The 24009-nt window shown below is 44.8% G+C and overlaps 1 long non-coding RNA gene across 1 annotated transcript; it reads right to left on the bottom strand.

The window, feature by feature from the left end:
• Positions 1-311: 311 nt before the first annotated feature.
• LOC308477929 lies at positions 312-24009 on the bottom strand. The gene is made up of 3 exons (XR_013986763.1): positions 23935-24009; positions 22861-22907; positions 312-442 (listed from the first exon to the last, which is right to left on the bottom strand). It is a non-coding gene; the product is annotated as an uncharacterized lncRNA (long non-coding RNA).

Raw genomic sequence — 24009 nt, 5'->3', positions numbered from 1 at the left:
CAACAACATGATGTAATGATTGCCCCTGGTATGGATATAGAGGGCACATCAGGTTGTAGACTCCAGCACAATAGTAACCAGGTCTACTCAGAAATAAGCCCTATTGAATTCAACAGGGCTTACTCCCAGATATGTTTGAGATTGTATTAAAGAGCAGTAGTGGGGAACCTCTGTCCCACAGGACAATCTTGACCCTCTGGGTGCTCCAATTTGGCCCATGAGACTATTTTATCAAAGCCACACCCACCTGTCAATCAGGCTACATCACTCCAATGGGCAGGTGATGTCAGCTGATGGGCAAAGCATGGGATTCAGTTCTGTGTTGGCTGCACATACCAGTTCCCTGCAGGAATTGTTTAGGATTTCAGTTCTGTTGAGTTTGGCTGCACAACCTGTTTCTCCTGTGTTGGATGCACAGTCGATGGATCAGCTTCAGTAGACACTGTTCTCAAAGAAGTGGGGACAAGATTGCCAAAGAATAATTTAAAGGCACATGGTGTTGTTGAGCTGCTGAATCCAAGCACATCTATACCCCTATAATGTCACTTCCAGACAACCTGCTTACTAGCATTCATCCTGATCTCCCTGCAGGGAGAGTAGACATTGAGTATTCATTCTGATTTGTTTACAGAGAAGGTAATGGTGTTGCGCCAAGCAAACTTCCCCCAAACATTCAGGCACATTTTCCTGTCACTTTTTGCAAAAAGTCCAATTCTTAGGGGAAGTAGGTTTGTTGTGGAGGAGTCCCAACAACTTCTAGTAATCCAAATTATGGCTAGTAGCTGTAATATGATTATTAGCTGCATAATGGCTATGAACTATTCCCCATGTATTTGTCTAAAAAGGTAAAAGACCCCTGACAGTTAAGTCCAGTCGCAAACGACTCTGGGGTTGCGGTGCTCATCTCACTTTACAGGCCGAAAGAGCCGGCGTTTGTCTGCAGACAGTATTTCCAGGTCATGTGGCCAGCATGACTAAGCCACTTCTGGCACAACAGAACACTGAAACCAGAGCAGCACACGGAAACGCCGTTTACCTTCCCGCCAGAGCGGTACCTATTTATCTACTTGCACTTTTTGGCGTGCTTTCAAACTTGTAGGTTGGCAGGAGCAGGGACCAAGCAACGGGAGCTCACCTCGTTGCGGGGATTCGAACCGCCGACCTTCTGATCAGCAAGCCCAAGAGGCTCAGTGGTTTAGACTACAGCACCACCTATAAAGTCAACATGGGGCCCAGCTACATGTGACTTTGAAACATGTGGAGGATTTGCCTTGTCCTCCCATACCATCATCTCTACAAAGAAATCTGTCTTTTAAAGCTCCTGTATGGCATGGGAGAACAGCTACCACTGGCACCTATGGAGGCTTTATGCACCTGCCAAGTAGCAGCTTCAGAGGGGCAATATTAATCACTATTGCAGAGTGGAAGGAAAGACCCCCCCGCCATCCCATTTATTTATGTATATATTGATTGATTGTGGAAAAAAGAAGAACCTCAAAGCGGTTCACAAAAAGAATAAAACAATGAGATAATCAGTAATCAGTAACAATGAAATCATCATTGTGCTGCTATGATTAGGGTCCCCAGCTGCTATCAGCTGTAGAAGAAAAACACACTCTTATGCCACTTGTTTAATGTCAAGTGTAATTTGACACTAGACTTCTGGTCACCACCACCTCTTGTAGCCACAAATTGCATATATTAATTGTGAATTGGGTGAAAAAGTACTTTCATTAATGCCACTTAGAAAATAACATCCAATGTTATTTCCTGGCTTTAATTATACAGACACTTGCAATGCAGCATTATTAAGTTCATCTGCACGACATGCTAGTGTTTGGAGAATAAATGACCCATATTGAATTAGTTCTGATTACTAAAAGCAAAGAGGGTCTCTCATATAGCAGGCCGCCTTGAACACAGTGCTGCCTCCTGTGGATTATCGCAGACAGTCCTGACTTGGAAGATGCAGACAGAAAGCAGACACAAGTCATTTCCTCTGCATTTGCGTAGCGGCATACCCTATACAGAGTTGCCTTGAAACTTATCCAAATGATATGAAGTCAGTAGAAGACTGCTGGGAGGTATCACATGGGAACAGATCTTCTTGTGACATTTCCTGTCCATCCTGCTTGTAGCTGGAGTGGAAATAATGGCAACTGTAGCCTTTTCTAGAGCGATCCTGACAGCTTTTTTGGCTGCCACAACTGGATGGAAATAACAACCCAGTTGCATAACGTTGATAAATTTCAAAGTGGATCTATTCATTTATTTAATTCCATTTGTGCATCACTTCCCATCAAATATCTGGAAGCGATCTTAAAAGAAAAACAATGGCACATTTTGATATATAAAAGCCATTAGAACAATTAAAAGACCAACACATTTATATGTAAGAAAGATAAAAACCCTTCCATGCATAAAAAGTTCAGCAAGGTTTGCTAAAAACGTGTTATTCTTTTTTCTCCCCCTTTTTAAAGCGTCCTACAACTTGCAAGAATAAATGGAAAATACCAATTCTAGTTCACATTTTTTAAGCAGCAACAGATGTGATATAGCTTTTTAAGGAAAATTACTGGCCCGCCCTAGCATTTTTTTTAAAGGCATGGACGCTCTAAAATAGGCACGGAGCTCTCACCCAACAACAATGGCTTCATTCCAGTGAAGGTGACATGCCTATGACCAGACTTTACTCTCTAATCTCTTAAAGAGATAAGAGTGTACATCAGAGTAGGAATGCTGGTGGCACTGTGGTCTAAACCACTGAGCCTCTTGGACTTGCCATATAGAAGGTCGGCAGTTCGAATCCCCATGACGGAGTTAGCTCCTGTTGCTCGGTCCCAGCTCCTGCCAACCTAGCAGTTCAAAAGCATGCCAGTGCAAGTAGATAAATAGGTACTGCTCCGGTAGGAAGGTAAATGGCGTTTCCGTGTGCTCTGGTATCCATCATGGTGTTCTGTTGTGCCAGAAGCAGTTTAGTCATGCTGGCTACATGACCCAGAAAGCTGTCTGTGGACAAACGCCGGCTCCCTCGGCCTGAAGCGAGATGAGCGCCACAACCCCATAGTCGCCTTTGACTGGACTTAACTGTCAAGGGGTCCTTTGTCTCTACCATTTTTTTTTTTACACCTGGATCTCTGCTTCAAGCTGTTAATGATCTTGACAGCACCTATCCAAATCTCCTCAGAAGTAAGTCCTATTGAATTCAGTGGGCCTTCCTCCTAGGATTAGGATTGAGGTTAGGATTGAAGTCTAAAGCAATAAAAGAAATTTGGTTTGGTTTGCATGATGCATGCCTACTTTGTTTACACTTCAAATATAATAAGCAGCCTGAAATATAATTGTCCTTCAACATTTGTGCTTCTCTTAATTTTGCTGCACATTTCTCCAACAAAAAAGTGTATATTAGGGAAAGCATGCATTTAAAATGTTCACATTAGTGAAAAACAGCATACAAAATACATTATATTAGGAGAAATGACTTGCAGAAATGTGTATATTAGAAGAAATGCAGACGAAAAGGCTGATTGAATTTTTATGATTCTTTTGAAAAACTAATCTAATGCAGAAATGTAGCTAACAGAATTTAAGACTGGAAAAAATTAGACATCACAAGAAACTGAAACTGATGCAACTATCCATCCCTAGACAAAATTGAAGGTAGTATCAGAAAGTCTTGTGGTCTCTATCATTATAATTTTGGGTACCCCTCAACTGTCCCTGGAAAATTGGACATCCCATTTTTCACGCTAGGGCATGGCAGCCAGTTTGGGTGCCGCAACCTTGTGCCATGGGTGTGCAGTCATGTGACTTGCCTGGGAGTGCTCCCCAAATTTTGACCTGGACATGTTGGAGGGTATGACTTATGTTCATATATTATCTTTATCCAGTGATTGTTTCATAAAGTCCATTAACACACATTGAAGAGTAACAACAAATGGGCTTTCATTTTCTTTCAAGGCAGACAGGAAAATAAGAGAATATCCATCCCTTATTCAGGCTGACTGCAATCTCTGGTGTTGACACATTCAAATGGTTGTGATTTTTGAATGGCAGATTTAAACGTAGGTTTACTTCCACTGACGATGACCCTTGAGTTATTATAGCTGATCGATTTGAAGGCATGACCATCTAGGTGTCTTTTTTGGCCTTTAGGACAATCTAATCTGTATTAGATTAATACGTGCTTGGTTTGGGGGGGGGGCAGGGCTTTTTTAAAAAAAGAAAAGAAAAGAAAAACAGACTTTTTGTTTTGTTTTGCAGACAGGAAGAACTCAGCCAACATGTCAGCTCTGCAGGAAAGCACAGCGGGGGATTTTCAAAGGGAACGGGACAGTTCCAAACAGACTTTGTGCTTCTCATTCACCGAGACCCTTCACCTATCAATCTGCGCCTTAATCTCTACATGAAATACACAAATAAACACAGTGATGATCCTCTGTCCCAAAACCAGACAAACGCCCTTCACTTTTCCTGCCCCCTTTCCTCACTAATCTTGCCGGAGTCAAACTCTCTCAAGACTCATCAGAAGAAATGTAGACTAGCAAATGAAAACTTCCAGCCTGAACGGTTTAGCCAGGGTATCCATGTTGCAAATCTCATTAAATTGCACCGTGGAAGAAGCCGTGCGCACCTAGCGCTGGGAATAAAATGGGAATGAAGGCAATCAATCACCGCCAAGTCACTGCAGCCGCTCTCCCATTCCCGTTCCCAGTGGCCCCATTGCAATCATGCTAGACACCAGGTTAGCCTGCACACAATTAGAAGGTTATTGGAGGCATTCGAAAATGCACCGGAGGTGATCATCATTGTACACTAGGTTAGTTAAGTTCCTGTTATTAATGAATGATTGGAGCCCTCATTGAGCGTGGTAGACAGAGGGGTAGATTACCCATTTTGCATCAACTTCTTGCAACAACATCTCTGAGACTCATTGCTTCCAGATTCATATTGCTTATTTGGAATACATCTGCCCCATGTACTGTTAGCCTACTCTGTCAAGTTATTATTGAGTTCTGAAAACCTGCTGATACACAAAGAACATTCTTGATCTTGGAAAAAGCAACAGTTCCCTGTTCCTAGGCAGAGATGCTTGTCCCAATGGCTGAAATTGAAACCTCCCCCTAGCGGGAACAGGAAAAACTACAGCGTAGCCTGTTTCAATACGAAACTAAACACATATCTAAAAATCACTTTGGGGTCGGGCTCCATGTCCTCAATCATTTTCTGTTACAGTGGTGCTTCAGGTTACAGACACTTCAGGTTACAGACTCCGCTAACCCAGAAATAGTACCTCAGGTTAAGAACTTTGCTTCAGGATGAGAACAGAAATCGTGCGGCGGCGGCACAGTGGCAGCAGGAGGTCCCATTAGCTAAAGTGGTATCTCAGGTTAAGAACTGTTTTGGGTTAAGAACGGACCTCCAGAATGAATTAAGTTCTTAACCCGAGGTACCACTGTATATGGCAATGTACCTGCGGCAGCAAAGCCTCACCACAAACAGCACATGCAAGCTTTCCTAAGAGCTTTCCCCAGGGTTCTCATGTTGAATTGCCTTCACTTTATAACAGTAAACTCTGGCTAAAACGTCGTCATATTTTTTTGCAGGGTATGTCTCTTCAGTACAAATAGGATTTCAGAATCCTATAATGGAAACATTTAGAGGAGGCAGTAAAAGGATATCATATGCGGACCATTGTCAACTTCTGGGTGTTTTGGTCTTTTCCTGTGGACTTGGGGGTAGCGGGGATTGGTTGCCAGACCCCAAGTAAAGGCCACAGGGGGCAGACTGACTATAGGGATGGTGTGTATTTGGAGATGGGGGTGGGAAAACGGGGGAACACAAACAGCAAAATTAATACTTTTTAGTCTGGGCAGAACTTCTTGAAAGAAGAAGAAGAAGAAGAAGAAGAAGAAGAAGAAGAAGAAGAAGAAGAAGAGTTTGGATTTGATATCCTGCCTTTCACTCCCTTTAAGGGAGTTTCAAAGCGGCTAACAGAGCATCACTAATAATTATTTAGCAGAGAAAATAAGAACTGACAACTATTTAGAATACTGCTACTTAGATCCTGTTCAAAGAAACTGTTTAAAATAGCAGCTAGTTTACTGTTTTAATGAAAGTGGAAGGACCCGTAGTCCTACAATCCATCGGGGTGATGGATGTTGCTGGGCATTTCCAGACTTTTGCTGTCTTCAGGTGGGATTCAATCACACACTGCCAAATACAGGTTGCACAAGTATATTTGATTGGGAAATCTTGTGCGACAAAAGATTTCTGCGACAAACCCACTTCCCCAAGTGACCAGCCTTTTTGCGAAAAGGAAAGTAGCAGCAAAATGCACTGGGAAGTGTGGAACGACACTTGCAACACCACATTACCTCCGTTCATACATATCTGAATGAATGCTCAGAAACAGCTAGAGTTGTCTTGCAACCTTGCAAACCAATCAGGGTAACACTCACGAAGAGGTCGCATGGTAGCATATCAAGGAACAATTGGAGAGCCACTGATTGGTTACCTACTGCAAAGGTTTATGCCCGCTCTTACTGTTATGATAAAATGGATGAAGACAACTCTGTATTCAGAAAGTACTTTTGAGACATAATCTAACCAAGACTGAGAACAAATAAGGAGTCCCCCCCCACCCCACTTTGGACAATTATGTTTTTGTTAAGCATTTGTAATATATTCAAAGGCACCTGCAGGTTCTTTTGAGAATCGGTTCTTTGTTATGATAATGAAAACACCTTGAAACTAAGAAAAAAATCTCTTTTAGTTCGAAAAGTAATTTGTGTGTTCTGTGGCGTGCATATGATGGCTGTTGTGTACAGATTTAGCAAATGTAGCCCTTAAAGAGGGAGAATCAAAATTTATCTCTTGATTTTTAAAGGAACAGTTTTACAGTGGCACATTTTATTAAAGTTTAGTTAGATAATATAGAGCAGAGGTAGGCAGAAGGTAGATCCCCGGGTGATTTGTGATAGATCACCAAGGATTTCTGATTCCCAATTAGTTAACAATAGCAGCAACTTATAAATCACAGGTGAGTAACCTGTAGCCCTCCAGATGTTGTTGGTATGAAGCAACTAGGATCTTAATCTATTTTTTGTGGGATGTGAAACACAGAGCAGTGAAATACAACATTCCTAGAGTGGACATAAAAAGGGGATGTCTGGACCAGCCAGTTGGAACTTCCTGTTTCCTCCTGGGCTCAGACAGACTTCCTTTACATGTGACCAGAGGTGGGCGTGGCTTCATCTGTGCAGGTGATAAAATAGCACAGAGGAGGCAGCCATCTCTCTCCTGTACTCCATTCCTTGAAGAAGCAACATCTGCTTAGCCTGAGATGCTAGACCAGTGCTAGTTTTGAGGAAGCCTTGGGCTAGGTGCCATTTGGGGTTCCTCCAGCACATCCCTGGTGCTCCTCTGATACTATCCTAGTGGATTCCACAAAGAGAGCTTACCAGGGGACAGAGGAGGTAGATGCTGACACCTGCCAGGATTATAGCAGTGGCTGCACCTTTGGGCTGAAGCAATTTTCTTGCCATTTACCCCCAACCGCTTCCACTTATTAACAAATAATTTATGCGTAAATGCTGATTGTTTTCCCAACTTCACATTCAGCTGCAATCTTGCTTGCTCGTCTGTTACTCACCAGTGATTTGTTCTTTGGGGTACATTATACTGATTCTTATTCTCCCCTGAATAATGGAGTGCTTTTGAGCAGGGAAATTTCACAACGCTACAGTGCTGTGCTTTGCTGTTAAATTCTATTTTTTTAAAAATGCAGGCTTTTAAGTATATGAGACAAAATGTACAAGACATTCTCTCTCTCTCTCTCTCTCTCTCTCTCTCTGTGTGTGTGTGTGTGTGTGTGTTTAGCAAAATGTTCACATATTCAGCCATGGTGCTTTAAATTACTTTAGTGTGCTGAGATTTGTAGGGGGAAATTGGCAGTTATGCCATTGCACCTGCTGAAGGAAATGTGCCCTGAGATACATTCTCAGTGGGCTGCTGTACACTCAATTTCAACCAAAATGTGGTAGAGACCACCTGGGACTGTACCATTTCAGAATTCATCATGAAATGCTTTCCCTTCCAGCTTTATGAGAAGCTGGAATGTGAAGCAACAAGAGTTCTCGACTAGATTTCTTCATGGCACCCTAGTTTGCAGGAAATGTTTCTTTTACATTTAGGAGCATTTGATCATGTGACACACACACCCCATCCTGAAATGGTACAACCCTAAGAGGACTGAACATTGGGGAAAACATAGGCGTGCAAATCACCATTATTAATGGAGGGGGTTATTCATTTGTTTGTTTGTTTAGCTATTGTCTCTGGTTGTACACAGTTATTAGAGGGATGTGAGCTGATCTTAACCTTAAAAGGCTATGTCCCTGGGTATGTAAGTGGGGATCTTCCTTCAGTACTTGCTGTTTTGTATCCATGAGTTGAGAACAGAGATAAGCAAATTTGTCCATGGGGATTTATCCCAGTTTCTCATTTTCCCAGTCTTAAATTCAGTTCTCTACATTTCCATATGAGTTTGTGATTCTTTTCTTTTTTAAGTCCTCGTAAAAACTTATTACCATTTTAGTGCAAATTTCTCCTAACGCACACATTTTTCTATGCAATTTTGCCCAATACACACATTTTTGCAAACCAGTGTTTTCTATTATACTGCATCTTTGCATGCTATTTTACTAAGCTATGCAGTTTTATGCACACACTCCCTCAGTATATGCATTTTTGCATATAGGCTGTAAACTGCAATGCAAAATTCAGGAAAGCGTGGATTTCAAAAGATAGTTGTGTTTCCCTTGGGATATTGTTCTGGAAAGTGCTCATTATACGGTTTACCTTCAAAACTGAACGGAATCAAATTCCTCCCCAATCTCTGAGTGAGACTAGAAACATTAGGTTATGTCATTCACTTATTCCTTCGCTAAAATAGTTCTCTTCAAAGCACTTCAAGATGGCTTAGAGCATTAAAAAACTAGATGCGTGCTTAAAAGACAATATCAACACAATCAATAAACCAAAAGTGAAACAATGCAGGAGTGCCAGCTTGGCCCCACGGTGTGGGTGCCTGGGGCCATGGGTGTCATGCACCATGCAGGGCCCTGGCACTGAAATTTGTGGGTGCCCGGCCCCTTCATGAGGAATTTTGTGGGTGCTTGGGCACCCGGGGCCCCAGGCAGTTGGCACCTATGATATGGTTGCCAGATGTTTTTCAATGAATCTGGGGACACGTTTTTGTTTTGTTTTTAAGCTGAGTAGCAACAGGGAGTCAGTAGTGGGGATGGTGAGGCAAAAGACCCTGGGCCCAAGCACACATGCAAAGCCCTTCTTTCACACCCTGTGAAACATAAATGCTCAGAGTTTTTAAAAAACTGGGCAATGGCCACCCGCCCGCAACTCCCAAGCTTCCCCCAATCAGTCAAAACAAAGGGGGAAGGGGGCAGGAGATCTGTACCGCCAGACGTCCCCTGTTCCCCTTTGGCAGTGGCTGTGGCAGTGGCAGTCAGCAGCCTGAAGCCAGCCTGGTAGCACAGTTGACTCTGGCTGGCGAGCAGCTCCTGAAGCCAGCCAGAGCCAACTGCGCTACCAGGCTGCCTCTGGGCTGCTGAGGCTGACGCTGCCACGTTTCCCGGGGACAGATTTGCAAATCTGGGGACAGAATTTGTCCGGGGACAGATTTGCAAATCCGGGGACTGTCCCCGGGAACTGGGGTGTCTGGTAACCCTAACCTATGATACAATGGCTCAGTGGCCAGGATGGAGAGTGGAATGAACACCCCATCACCATTACAACAGCCCAGAGAGCCCCAGCTATCCTGTGGGATAAAGAAATCTTAACATGCCATTGCAAACCCATCAACAGGAGATGGCTCTCTCCTCGGAGGAATTTTCAGCAAAATCATTTGTATCAGTTGCGTCATTCAGGGCATGTATTCTCTTAATTAGTGTCTCAGACAAAGTCATTGTCCATACGCTTTATTTCCATTGTGTGATGTGAAGATGATCAAGTCCTTTCCTTTTGTAGTTTCATAATGGCCAATGGTTTTTAACAAATATGTTTGAGCTACTGAGTGGCTGGTTGGCCTGGAGTTGGGTTACGGTTGAAAATGGCAGCCCATATGGAGTTTCCCCTGCCCTCCCCGCATAATACAGAGGCGGCAATCCTATACCCACTTATTTAGAAGAAACTCAGTGCCGCTCAGTACAGCTCACTTCAGAGTAGACATGATACCTGGCTGATCATAACACGCTCACACCATTCATTTGCCCACACCTGCCATGCATTGTTTGATGCCACTGGCAAAAGTATGGATTGGAAACACAAAATGTGATGATGTTAGAATGTAGGTGCAAAGGAGGACGTGTTCCTTGCCTGGTGTAGTGACTCATTTGGGTCAGAGAGCTGCTCAGGGAGTCAATGGACTGTCCCATTGATTTCAAAGGATCTTAAGTATGTAATGGGCCTACTTTTGGTTGGATTTTTACATCAAGGTGACTTTAAGGGTTAAAGCTTCTCTGGTCAGCAATATAAATGGCAATAAAGAAGCTGCCAGGATGCAAGAGTTCTGTGACGAGGATGTTCATCAGTATGGAAATCTTGAGGACTCAACCCTCCTCCCTTAAGGCCTTGCAGAAAATAGGCCAGGCAAGGGGAATAGGTGGGTTGTTCAGACTCAATCAAGAAAGCAGACCACAGTTATGACTCACTGGTTACATTGCCGCTGAGTCATACTGAGCTCTGCAGTGTTAGCACCGCATAAACAAAGGACAGCTAAAGGAACAGAACTGCTTGAAATGAAGAGCTGAGCCTTGCTTGTTTCTCTGGTAAGTTAAAAAAAGGCAAGGAAGAATTATGCCAAGGTGGACCCCTCCAGATGTCATTGGATGACGACACCCACCATCCCTGACCATCCTGGCTGGATTTGGAGCCCAAAAAGATCTGGATAGCACTGTATTGGCTATTCTTTTTACCATAGCATTTACATCAGAAAAGCAGGCTTGGGGAACTGTAGCCCTCCAGGTGTGGTTGGACTTTAATCAGGGCTGATTAAACCACTAAGTAAAACATTAGCAAATCACATATTAGCAGCACTATTCTATGCACATACACTCAGAGACATGTCCCCACCATGTTCAACAGAGTTGACTCGTAGGTAGGTGTGCCCATCAAACATCATTTTATTGTACATCTATGATGATTTCGGTTCATGGTAGTATTGGAGAAGTTACATTCGACCCCAGTTGCAACACTGTTTGCATCTGCAATAGTTAGGCTGCAGGCAATTGCAATATGGCAAAGGGGGGGGGGGTCCTTGGAAGGGAATTGCAAAGTCTGGGCACAGTTTTCTCTGGGGGGAAAACCCACATGCTAGTTCAGCCTTAGTGTGAGCTCCTGGAGCCTGGGGCAGGCATGCACATGTGCCAGGGGGTATGCACACACTGGGGGCGGGGCACGGAGTGCAAAGGGTGAAGGATCCAGTCATGACACCCCAGCCCTTGCCACTGACCCCGGTGGAGCGACCCTGCCCCACACTGAAGCCAAGTAGGGCTGTGCTGTGCCGCCTGCCTGCCTGCACAGGATTCAGCCTGGCCAGCCAACACTTGGTGGGCGCAAACCTGGTGTCACCATGCTGGCACTGGCGGAGGAAGGGGGTGCGGTGGGGGCAGACTTCCCCGGGTGCCATCAATGAGTGTTTTTTTTACAAAATGCAACTCAACGCTGCCTGTGGAACTGAGCAGGGTTGAGTTGCCTCGTGGTTGAGTTGCTTCAAGCACAGCCGCACACACATACACACTGAGGGGGTGACATTCGGCGCGCTGCCCGCCTGCGACTCCCAAGCCTACCCTGAGCCGTCAGAGGAAGGTGGCTAGCTGTGCTGCTTTGCCGGCGGCTTTCCACCCTTTCCCCTTCCTTTTGACAGCTCAGGGGAGGCTTGGGAGTCATGGGTGGGTGGCGCGCCATTGTCCCCCATGCTCCCGGGGTGCTGGAGGAGGGCAGGGCATGGCTTTCTTTGACAGGGTGTGGAGGGAGGGAGGGGGGAAAGGCAGGATCTACATCGGATAGCTGCCTGTGCGGCTTTCTTTGATGCGGGTAGAGGGAGGAAGGGGGAATTTCAATGTGGGGTGCGTGACAAAAAAATTCTACACCGGGTACCACCTGACCTTGCTATGCCACTGTATGCTGGTGCCCCCAGCCCAGTGCAGCCCAATGCTTCTCTCCACAAGTGTTGATTCCTCCAACTCTGGGAGAGGAGTGCTAGGCCAGGCTGCACTGGGGGCATCTGCCGGGGGTGCCTGCTTTGCACCCCCTCAAAAAACCATGCCTAGGGGCATGGCCCCACTGGCATCCCTCATGCTACACCCCTTTTGCTTTACTGGCTGGTATTTAATATTGTTCTTTCTAATTCAGTGAGGGCTTTCAGTGCTTGCTACCACAACAGGCAAACATATACAAAAATGAAGTGGTTTTCTTTCTGTTTGGTTTGTGAGAGATCTTTGTACTTTTGTTCCCAACAATGTGCAAATGTGCTATTTTTGCTATTCAGCAGACAATCGTTCACCTTCACCTTGGCTTAGAAGAAAATAGCAAAACCAAGGGTGGGTCCGTAGAAAGAGCTCAGAGAAAGGAACGTGCGTGAGAATTGCTGTCAGCATCCATGCTGACCTAAAATCCTCTTTCTCAGTCCAAAATTACATTTCAGCGAGGGCCTCCGCTGTGATATTTATTACTTTGAGCAACACTAAATAGACCTCTTCATGACGAGCTTTGAAGGTCTGTGTCATCCCAGTTTGAAATCACAGTTGCAATTTAAAGCACCTTGTTTTAACTGATAAAAGCTTCCCACCCACTGGGATTCAAATGTTTCTTACACTCTCGTGGTACAGACATTCTTATTTTTATTCTGGAAACCACAGAGACTGAGTACTTGGGTCCCCACCCCCCGTGTAGTCCACGTACAATCTAGATTTCTTGCAGATTTTTGGCCTCTGAATTCTACTCCTTGAGAAACTGATTCCATTCCAAAAAGAAAAACTCACTGCAGTTTGATTCTGCATTTCTCCCACAGTGTGTCCATTTCAAAACAGATGTAGGCAGTACCAGCAATTGTGTTTGTGTCCGTGTCCCCACACCTGCCAAATGATGTTGTGGGTGGATGTATACCAAGACTGAAACCACCATGTTCTCCTCCATTAACCTGGAACATGTGCAAGAAGGGAAAGGTGTGGACAACCTAATCAGGGGAAGGGTTTTCAAAGAGGTATAAAGTAACTATATACCTTTGTGGATGGCAGGATTCAGAATCAATCTGTATTGAAAGCAGCATATTGAGGACAAGCATAAATGATTCCATATTGAGAAAAAACACATTTTTGTGCTACAGATAGGTTAGCATGTATGAACCACAGTGAATCCATTAGGCTCACATTTGAACCACAGAAAGAACAATGAAGCACAGTTGTGCCTTGGAAGTCGAATGGAATCTGTTCCAGAAGTCCATTCAACTTCCAAAATGTTTGGAAGCCAAAGCACGGCTTCCAATTGGCTGCAGGAAGCTCCTGCAGCCACTTGGAAGCCACGAAAGCCCCGTTGGACATTCAGGTTCCAAAGAACGTTCACAAACCAGACAACTCACTTCTGGGTTTGCGGCATTTAGGAGCCAAAATGTCTGAGTACCAAGGCATTTGGGATCCAAGGTATGACCGTACTGTTTCGTTTTATGTTTATGAAACAAAACTTAGGCAGCCCAATCTTTTTTAAAAAGTCAACATTATTGTGATAGTGCAAATTATTATTGCTACTACATTTTTAGCCCATTCCCCCCATTACTCCCCCCAAAGAATCCTGGGAAGTGTAGTTTATCTCTCACAGAGCTACAGTTCTTAATACCCTTAACAAACTACATTTGGCAGAATTCTTTGAAGGGGAGGGAGTCGTGTGCTTTCAGTGTATGGCATGTATGCAGCCTAAGTCTCATTGATCTCAGTGGGGCTTACATCTTAAGTAAACCTGCCCAGGTTTGTACTATTACTCTACTACAGTAGAGTGAAAGTATTATGCTGGAAGGAAGACGCTCTGATTGATTTTAAATAAGCAATTCTGCTTAATTTGTTTTGTTAGTGATGACCTGGGCTATGGACGTCATGGCCTATTGTTAAGATTTGCCTTTGGAAATCTGCTTGGGGCTTGTGTTTGTGACTGTTAAGTCAATATATGACAGAATCCAGGCAAAGCATTAAGTGAACCATCTACGCCGTTTTACGCAAATGCTGAAGATTTGACAGGTAACAGGCAGCTCTGCCTCTCCAGGTCATATTATCTATATTTCACTGTATCACTACATAGATTGACGTGTAGTATTGTGAACAGCTGATACTGTTATTGTAAACAAGTGGACTGCAGGCTGCTTAATGTTCTGTACCAGATGCTTTGCTGATGAATGTATGTTCCCCTGGCAGCTCTCAGGAGAGGCTGAAATTGCAATGAAGCCACAGAGAGATGCGAGGAGCCGCAAAGCAGCGTTGTTACATTGTATTGTGATGTCAATACGATCAGGCCTCTATCAGTCAAATGGGGAAAAAACATGTGGCTGCATATAGGGAACTCTAGATCCAAAGGATACATGCTGTGTTTAAAAATCCATGCTTCCCATCTTGGGTTCCAAATAAAATCCATTCTCTTGAAGGATTAAGTGAAGGCTGGGGAATTATGACAGGGAGTCTCATTACAATTTTTGTGTGATTGTCTGCTGTTTTAAATTGTTGCTAATGTTGTATTTAATTTTTTTGCAACCTGCCCTGGAAAGTAGGTAATAAACACAACAAGACTGCTAACAATAATAATGATAATAGTAGTTCATCATTGTTTGCCTTAGGCGTGGTGAGATGAATGAACTGCGAGGCCTTTTAACAATTTTAGTGGTAGAATTAAGCAGTTTTAAATTAGTGGATTAGGTCAGTTTATTTTTATTGTTTTAAGGAAAGTTGTATAGATTGATCAGCATTTTATTGTTGTCTTTTTGATGTCTACTGATGACCTTCCTCTACCAACAAGCCTTTTGCATGTAGATTTTTTTATCCCGGTCTTTAACTGTACAGTGGTACCTCGCAAGACGAATGCCTCGCAAGACGAAAAACGCGCAAGACGAAAGAGTTTTCCGGTTTTTGAGTCGTTCCGCAAGACGAATTTCCCTATGGGCTTGCTTCGCAAGACGAAACGTCTTGTGAGTTCTTGCGAGTTTGTTTCCTTTTTCTTAAAGCCGCTAAGCCGTTAATAGCCGCTAAGCCGCTAATAGCCATGCTTCGCAAGACGAAAAAACCGCAAGACGAAGAGACTCGCGGAACGGATTAATTTCGTCTTGCGAGGCACCACTGTACTGCCCTAGAAATTGTGTTTCTGCATGTTTGGCACCATATGTGCCAACTCCCTGGGGCCCTGGGTGCCCGAGCACCCACAAAATTCCTCATGAAGGGACTGGGTACCCACAAATTTCAGAGCCAGTGCCCCACAACCATGGGTTCCGGGGGGCCCGGCTCCAAAATTTGGCACCCATGGTTGTGGGGCCAAGCTGGCACTCCTGCTACAGATCCACTAACACTATCACCATGCTAACTAACACTGCTGTGTAAAACCCACAACCTCTTCCCTTGACTTTCACAGATTATGAACCAGACACTGACAGCAAGCAGGACATGCAGCAGGACAGGACATCAAGATACGACCATCAGGACAACTTAATGAAAGCAATGCCCTAGAGACAGTTATACTCATCTCTAAACCTAGGCATATTTCATTAACCAATGGGAGGGTGACTCAGCAAATAATACACAGGTACCCCTGTGCACCTTCTCTCTTATCTCTGAACATCTGGAGAATGGGGTGTGTGTTCCTCAAGACATGAGACCAAGCATGGTGAAAGTTAACCCACTGTTTAAATTACACCAACACTGGTGATAGCTTGGGAGCTGCTTTGGGCACAGTCTTGTAGGAAAGTGGAATAAAAATAAATGGTTGGAAATTACAGGATTGGGGCAATCAGTGGCTGTGTACACATTACCATCTTAAAACACAGCCAGGTCATTCTTTTTCTTGATTCAGATTGCATATGCTTTTGCAGGGAAAGGCAGATGCATCAAAATGTGTTGTTTCATAAGAAATCTGGATAGAGACAGGACAGATACGGACTGTGGTTAACGTTGTGTGCTCACCACCTCCCAAACCAGCATCGGGAGCACACTTGTTGCAGAGTAAACAGGACTGTGTACACAGTCTGTATCAGGAAAAATCTATTTACTCTTCCTATTTTGCTCTGCTCCCTTCTCTCATTGCTTTTCTGTTTGTATCTGTCTCACACACCCCTTCACACTTAGAGTTATACACACATGCAAACACACACAAACAAACACATACCCCTCAGGTGTCTTTCAACATGAAGCATGGAAGTAGCTGGCTGCTAATTTCCAAGTAAAGAACTGAGCTAGCTTTTAGCACAGTCTTCCTCCCTATGCAATTGCTTCTGTGCCTCTGCTTAACCTGTATATTTGTGAAGAAACAGATTACTACAAAGAGGGTATATGCAGGAATGGGAGCAGCGGTCCCCTAACTGCTACCATAGTTGCAGCTGTGATCTAGAATGTAGTATGCAGAATTCTTGCTGCAGAGGGGAGAAAGCTGATTTGCCTTCACTTAACTTCCTGTCAAAGTACATAGAGAAATATTATAAACTGACAATATACTGTTGTAATATGAATATACTGTAACATGAATTTGACCCTTTCACCACCTACAAATGCCATCTTCAGGTGCTTCCTAAGTGACATTTTTATAAATGTCCCTAATAACAAACTAAATCAGCTTCCATGCATTTGTTTCCTGAGCTGTTTTATTGCTCCTAGTTTGGGACTCCCTCCACCCATTTCTTTTTTTTAAAGACATGCTGGTAATAAACCTGGCACCCTCACCCAAATAATTCAACAATTCCCCTTAAGCACCCACACCTCAGAATATAAGTAACCACAGGAGGTAGGGCCAGTCCCAAATATTTTGGTGCCTGAGGCAGAGTTACTGCAAATGTTGCCCCACATCAAAGTATGTTGTATCCAAGTATGCACAACCAAGATATTTTGTGGCCTGAGGCAGAAAACTCTCAAAGCACCTTACCTTTCCCCCTCTCTGGCAGAAAAATGACAATAATGACAAATTAAATAGCAATTTACTGCCCTCCACAACAGTCAATATCACCTCATTCTGCCCAATAGTGACAGGTGACCCTGGCAGAAGGAAATGGTGGTTTTGGGTGGGGTGGAAACCTCCTTACTATGTGTTAAATTCCCTACGCCCTCCAGTCACACAATATTCAATTCCTTCCCACTTTTTGTTTGGATTTTAGTAGCTTTCTCTTCCTCTGTGTATAACCCTCTACCTCACAGTAGTATGGTCCAAGTAATTGAATTGTGGTCCTCGTGTGAAATGAAGCCAACTTCAACCCGCAATTTTTCTTTCATCAATTTATCAGGGACAGTTCAGTGCAGCAACCGGCCATGTGTAGAGAGCTCCTGAAGTCTTGCCGGCAGGAGAATGAGAAGTGAGGAACCACAGGGAAGCAGTTGCTGTTTTAGCTTCCTGTTACTGAATCTTAAGCTTCATGTTGGGATGGGTGAGGATGTCAATTTCGGGCTTTCAGTTTCCCATTTTTCCAGGTTTGATTCTCCACATTTGGTTTATGATTTCTTTTGCACCACGTCAGTGCAAATTTCTCCTAATATACACATTTTGTATGCCGGTTTGTCTAATATACACTTTTGCAAAGCAATTTTCTCTCATTTAATGTGGCGTTGTATGTTATTTCACTAATAAATGCATTTATATCAGGACCGGTTCAAGATGTTTTGGCGCCTGAGGTGAATCAGAAAATTACGTCCCCCAAGAATCCTGGAAATCATAGTTTGTTATTGATTCTTTTTTCATTATTTTAAGAATACAGGAAAGGGGACTAAACCAGGGATATCCACCTAGGTTTCATCTTCCCTGCTCAAATGAGCTGAGCAGCTACTACAGTGCCCAGAAGGTAGCCTTAACAACATCAATGAAACAAGTCTCAGCTCACTTGAAGGTATGATGACAGCCGCTCTCCCCTACCTTCCCTTATGCGGAAGGGACATTTATTAGCTTGCAGCAGTCGCATGACATGGGGAAGTGAAGGGTCCAGGCTGTCCTCCTCAGCCATGAGTCCAGGCAGGTACTTGTTATTGAGCTCGGCCTTGGCTGTAGACCTGGTGCTAGGTACCAGCGGAGTGAGGGTGATGCTGGGCCCAGTGGGACAGAGTCAGTGGCTGAGGGTGGCAGGAGGGATGAAGGCTGGGGCCTGAGCACCCTGCTGCTGCTGCTGCTGCCTCCTCTTCTTCCTCCTCCGAGCTATGACACTTCACAAGCTAACAGATGTATTTCCCATCAGCTGCTACTTTGAAATAGAAATGCCTGGGATTGAACCAGGGTCTACTGCACGCAGAGGATGTGTCCTGCATATTACTGTGGCTCCTTCCCAACAATTCAAGAGCTAACTTGGTAAAGGTAAAGATACCCCTGACCATTAGGTCCAGTCACGGATGACTCTGGGCTTGTGGCGCTCATCTCGCTCTATAGGCCGAGGGAGCCGGCATTTGTCCGCAAACAGCTTCTAGGTCATGTGGCCAGCATGACTAAGCCGCTTCTGGTGAAACCAGAGCAGCACACAGAAATGCCGTTTACCTTCCTGCCAGAGTGGTACCTATTTATCTACTTGCACTTGACGTGCTTTCAAACCCCTAGGTGGGCAGGAGCTGGGACCGAACAACGGGAGCTCACTCCATCGCGGGGATTCGAACCGCCGACCTTCTGATCGGCAAGCCCTAGGCTCAGTGGTTTAGACCACAGCGCCACCCGCGTCTCTGATAACTTGGTAGCTTGCCTCAGATTGGGATATTGGAAACTGGTTAATAATTATCCAATATGGTGGGATTCCAGAAGGATCTTATAACTGTGTCCTTTAGGCCTGCTGAAACTCTGCTTATTGCAAGGAGGCAATGACCACTCCCTTCACCCACTCAACCAATCAACTGCTGGATTTTTTGGATGAGCCAGGAAAGCCAAGGATCTAGCTCTCACATTTCCAAGCAGTGCCGGCCCACCCATGAGGCAAGGTAAGGTGACTGCCTTCAGCGGCAGGATCCACAGGGGCAGCAGAGTCTGATGTAGATCTTCATTTCCCCCTTGTTCCTGATGTAGTTCTCCACCCACCCCTTCTTCCCTTGTGGGGAGCAGGGCTTCATTTTGTGGTTCGCCTCAGGTGCCAAAATGTCTTGGACCAGCCCTTTTTCCAAGGATCCCATTCACATCCTTGGGTTGTACAAGTTGAAAAGTATCCATTAACACTGGACAACTAAGGTGCCAAATTACCTGCACCAGACCTGTAAACTATAACATCCAAGTCAGAATGGAGCTGATTTTGTCAGCAGAGTGCTGAGCAAATTGTTCATAGCAAGTGGTCTAACTGCTCCTCACGTGGACCAAAGTGTAAAAGACCCCGGACCACTCAAAACAGTCATGCTAGATGGCTCCTTGATAACACAATGCAGGCGGGGGGGGGGGGAGACATTTCACTGCCTGCATTGCTGCAAAAGAAGAAGAGGAGGAGGAGGAGTTTGGATTTGATATCCCGCTTTATCACTACCCGAAGGAGTCTCAAAGTGGCTAACAATCTCCTTTCCCTTCCTCCCCCACAACAAACCCTCTGTGAGGTGAGTGGGGCTGAGAGACTTCAAAGAAGTGTGACTAGCCCAAGGTCACCCAGCAGCTGCATGTGGAGGAGTGGAGACGCAAAGCCGGTTCACCAGATTATGAGTCTACCACTCTTAACCACTACACCACACTGGACTTCAAATAACCTGTAGCTTGTACTCGGTTGGATTCATTCCAAGTTTTCTGCCAACATGAGTTTCAGAATCACCAAGTCCTTCGAGAAACAGGGGGCTGGGCTGGCTCCACTCTCTGAGAGGGTATACTCAGGAACGACCATGTCCACCATTCTGGTCATTTCTCCATTCCAGAGGTCCACCAGGGCTTTGACAGAATTGCCTGCTAAGGTAACAGGAAACCCCTGAAGAGCCATCAGGAAACCATCCATATCCATCAGCTTCCTGGGGTGAACCATCTTAATCATTCCCCCTACCCCTGAGTATACTACAGTATACTACTGATTGCCTTCAAGTGTACAGTAGCTTCATATATAAGAACTCTGTCCCCAATTCTGTGAAAACGGGTCTCTCTGCTTTTAAAGTTGATTATAGCCCGCTCCCATGAGAGCTCTTATTTGCAACAAGCTGGATACTTCACTAGAGACGAGAACCAAGTATGAAATTGGGTTTTCTTCCATCTAAGTAGAAAGGCCAACCAGAGTATTTTGTGCAGTGTAGTCACGTACCCTGGGGCTGAGTGCAGACAGATAAAATTAATTTGATAGGTGACTCACTTCTTGCCCTTGTTAGTTCACAATGATTCATTTGATCCAAGCAGATTTTCTAACTCCAGTAAATGCAGGCTAGCGAAAATATTGCCTGCAATATATTAGTACACTGGACAATGACAGTTGTTAAGGTACCTGCCTGCCGGTTGGTGATGCCCCTCAGAGCACATTCAGAACAACTTCCTTTAAAACTGAGCTGCTTATTTAAAAGGAGAAATGAATATGCAAAGTGTTCAAATCACCCCAAACAGATTACTAGCGATAGAACCTGGGCACTGCTGACATCGAAGCTGTCAGTTAAAATATGTGCCTAGCCTATCTGCATTTCAGTAAAGCCCCCCTAAAATAAATTCTGGTTATGCCCATGCTGGCATGGCAGGAACAAATATCCCTCAAAAATGCCTTATTTCTGATGGCAAAACACTTTGAGCCAGGCCTGAAATGGAAAGGGAAAGCTTTAACTCTTTACATGGTTCATGGTGGGAGGGGGAGAAACACCCTCAAATCATGTGACAATATCAAATGGATAACAGGGAAATGCGACTAGCTAACTAAACGATATCCAAAGGAAGGCTTCAGCCTAGGCAAACGCACTAAAATACATTCTGCACAACTGGAGCCAAATGTGATTAACCATCATCATCAGACCACATAAAGTTATTAAATGCAGCACGGCTTATCTTCTTGTTGTAATATGCTTTTAGGGATGTTCTTCCGCTCCCCAGGAAAAAAAATTAGCCATGTATGAACGAACAGGAACTGGGATTATAGAATATAAAATGCAGTTTGGGCCCAGAGGGCTGCAACTATTACAATCTGGGTAGCCATTTTAGGATATTTCCAGCAGGTTCTTCTTCCCAGACCCTGCTGGGAGGCAGGCAGTTATCCTATTACAGTATATTAGAAAGCAAGAGAGGTTAGCTGATTTTTTTGCATGCAGTTTGCTACAGTCTTGTCAACCCACACAGCAATTAAATCCATCCATTAAGAAATCTAACAAACCGAGGATTGGTGATTGTATTTATCCCAGGCATGTTTCGCTAACAATGAATTCCTAATCACTGTCTACTCAGAAATGAGTACTATTGAGTCCAATGGGTCTTACTCTCAGGAAAGTGGGGAATGGATTGCAATGTACATTTTTTCTTTTTGTTGCCCCGTTAAACCACCTAGGGTGCAATCTTAAGGCTTGATCTGCTGGGATGAGCAAGCTAGGATCCAGTGAATCTCCAACTGAGCAAGGGAGGGTTATGGCTCAGATAGGTTATGCTGGTGTAAATCCCAAACCCTGGTTTAGCTGAAGTTATGTTAAACCTGAGTTCTTCATTCAGCTCAGCCAGGGCTCAGCCAGCAAAACTGATCTGGGCAGATTTTAAACTAGCATAAGCCCTGGAAAGCAGGTGTTCCTTAGGGCTGGTGAGGAACCTGAAGGGGGACTTAGATGGGATCCTAAGTTTGTTCAGCTAGACCAGGGGTCTGCAACCTTTAAGACAAAAAGAGCCACTTGGACCCGTTTCTGAAGAAAAAACAACTGGGAGCCACAAAACTTGTCATTATAAAAATAACTTTTTTGTCACTTTTTATTATTTCTTTGTTTGACCCCTCAGAATTACTCCTCCTCATAGAAATAAACATTAAATTAACAAGTTACCTTTTTGTGTGTGTGTGTGTGTGTTCTTCACTCCCCTTCAAAACAGTGATCAGCGTACATGCCCCCTTTCAATGCAGTGACCAGCGTACATGCCCCTTACAATGTAGCTGGCGGGCGGGCGGGAAGGTGACATTGGGACGGTGCGTGACTAACGCACGCACCGCCCCCATGCGACGTCACAGCCAGTACAGCGCCCGCCACAGTGGGGAGTGTCGGGGCACACAATGCGCCTCCTCCCCTTGCTAGTATCCGCCCCGGAGCCGCGGCAAAGGTGTAAAAGAGCCACATGTGGCTCCGGAGCCGCAGGTTGCTGACCCCTGAGCTAGACCATATGACCTGCTAACCTGGTATAAATCAAGCTGGTGAAAGGGGTGGTGAAACTGAAACTCTGGTGACAGAACTATTTGGTATGGTGGTACCAGGAGGGTATGCAAGCCCCAGTCCGGTGGACCAGAGAAGACAAAGGTCTCCATAGCCTGCTAGAATCTACAATTCGGCTTGCCAGATTGCCAGGGGCAACTGCTACAGACAGACTGTCTTTGTATTGCAATTCCAGCACATTAGACATTCCACCGGTAGGCTTAGCTATAAAATCCATCTTAGGATAGACAGTTAGAATGAAAAACATTGCTCCATGCCAGCCCCAATCTCCAAGTGGTGAGAGATTTTTAGGGGTTCCAATGCTTACCTGGGGTTTGGTTGTCTTGGAATGAGGGTCGGCAGAGACTGTGATGCCTGCAGGTGATATGGTTTTATTGACACATATGTACAAGCTAAGCATAAGATCATGGGTAGGCAAACTAAGGTCTGCGGGCCAGATCAGGCCCAATTGCCTTCTGGATCCAGCCCGCAGACGGTTCGGGGATCGCCACGTGGATCGCCAGTGCACACATTCTTTCCCTCCTCCCTCCCTCCTCCTGGCTTCTCTCTGCCCTGCCTAGAGGCAGAAGGGGGCTGGGCTTTGTTGGTGCCAGCAGCAGCAGCGCTCAAGCGGCCGCCATTTTAAGCGGCCCCTCTCTGGAGCCCTTTTGTGCGCTGCTAATCGTCCCTCTGCCACCGCCAGCCCCTGCTGCTCACAAGACACAGGTAAGCAGCCACAGGGGCTCGTGGTGCTCTTGCATCATCCCCCCCCCAAAAAAATATAGTCTGGCCCCCACGTAAGGTCTGAGGGAAGGGGACCAGCCTCCGCTGCTGAAAAAGTTTGCTGATCCCTGCATAAGATGGAGATGTTCGCAGTATTAACTCCCCAACATATCTTGTTTCTCCATTAATCACAGATTTGGATCCAGCACAGATCAAGCATGTCTCCAGCTTTCAGCCTGCTTCAGTTCAGCTCTCTCTCTCACACTCCAGCTATTGTTCTCCTACCTAGCAGCTAGGTGAGGCAAGACCCACCCATTAGCCTGGAGGGCACCATCACATAGTTGCAACCTAGCTCATTCTTTAAGTGGCCAGCTAAGGTCTTATAAAAAACTTGTCTGACCAGTTCTTCAAACTTCTCTGTTGGATGCTCTCACTGGGTACAGAATTCCAAGAACTGGAAGAGAATCAGGACATTCTAGACTGACACCCCCCCCCCCCCACACAAACCCACAACAATATGAAAGTACATCTGGGAAGAAAAAGATCAAATTATCATTTATAGCTAGCCATTCTTTCTTAGTATGCATCTTACTACACTTTCAGTCATTGCCCTACTGTGAGGAAATCAATGTGAAAATGCTAGCAAAATGTCCAACAATTGGGAATATGTATGAAGTGCCTGCGTGCATTTTTAAAAGCTTTTGCTGAGAGGCCTATTAAACATGCTGTTTGTAGTCTGTTGCTTACTAGGTGT

The sequence above is a fragment of the Podarcis pityusensis genome (assembly GCF_964106645.2).
Source record: "Podarcis pityusensis genome assembly, chromosome: 5".
In the NCBI taxonomy this organism is placed as follows: Eukaryota; Metazoa; Chordata; class Lepidosauria; order Squamata; family Lacertidae; genus Podarcis; species Podarcis pityusensis.
This window is presented reverse-complemented; position numbering and strand designations above follow the sequence as displayed.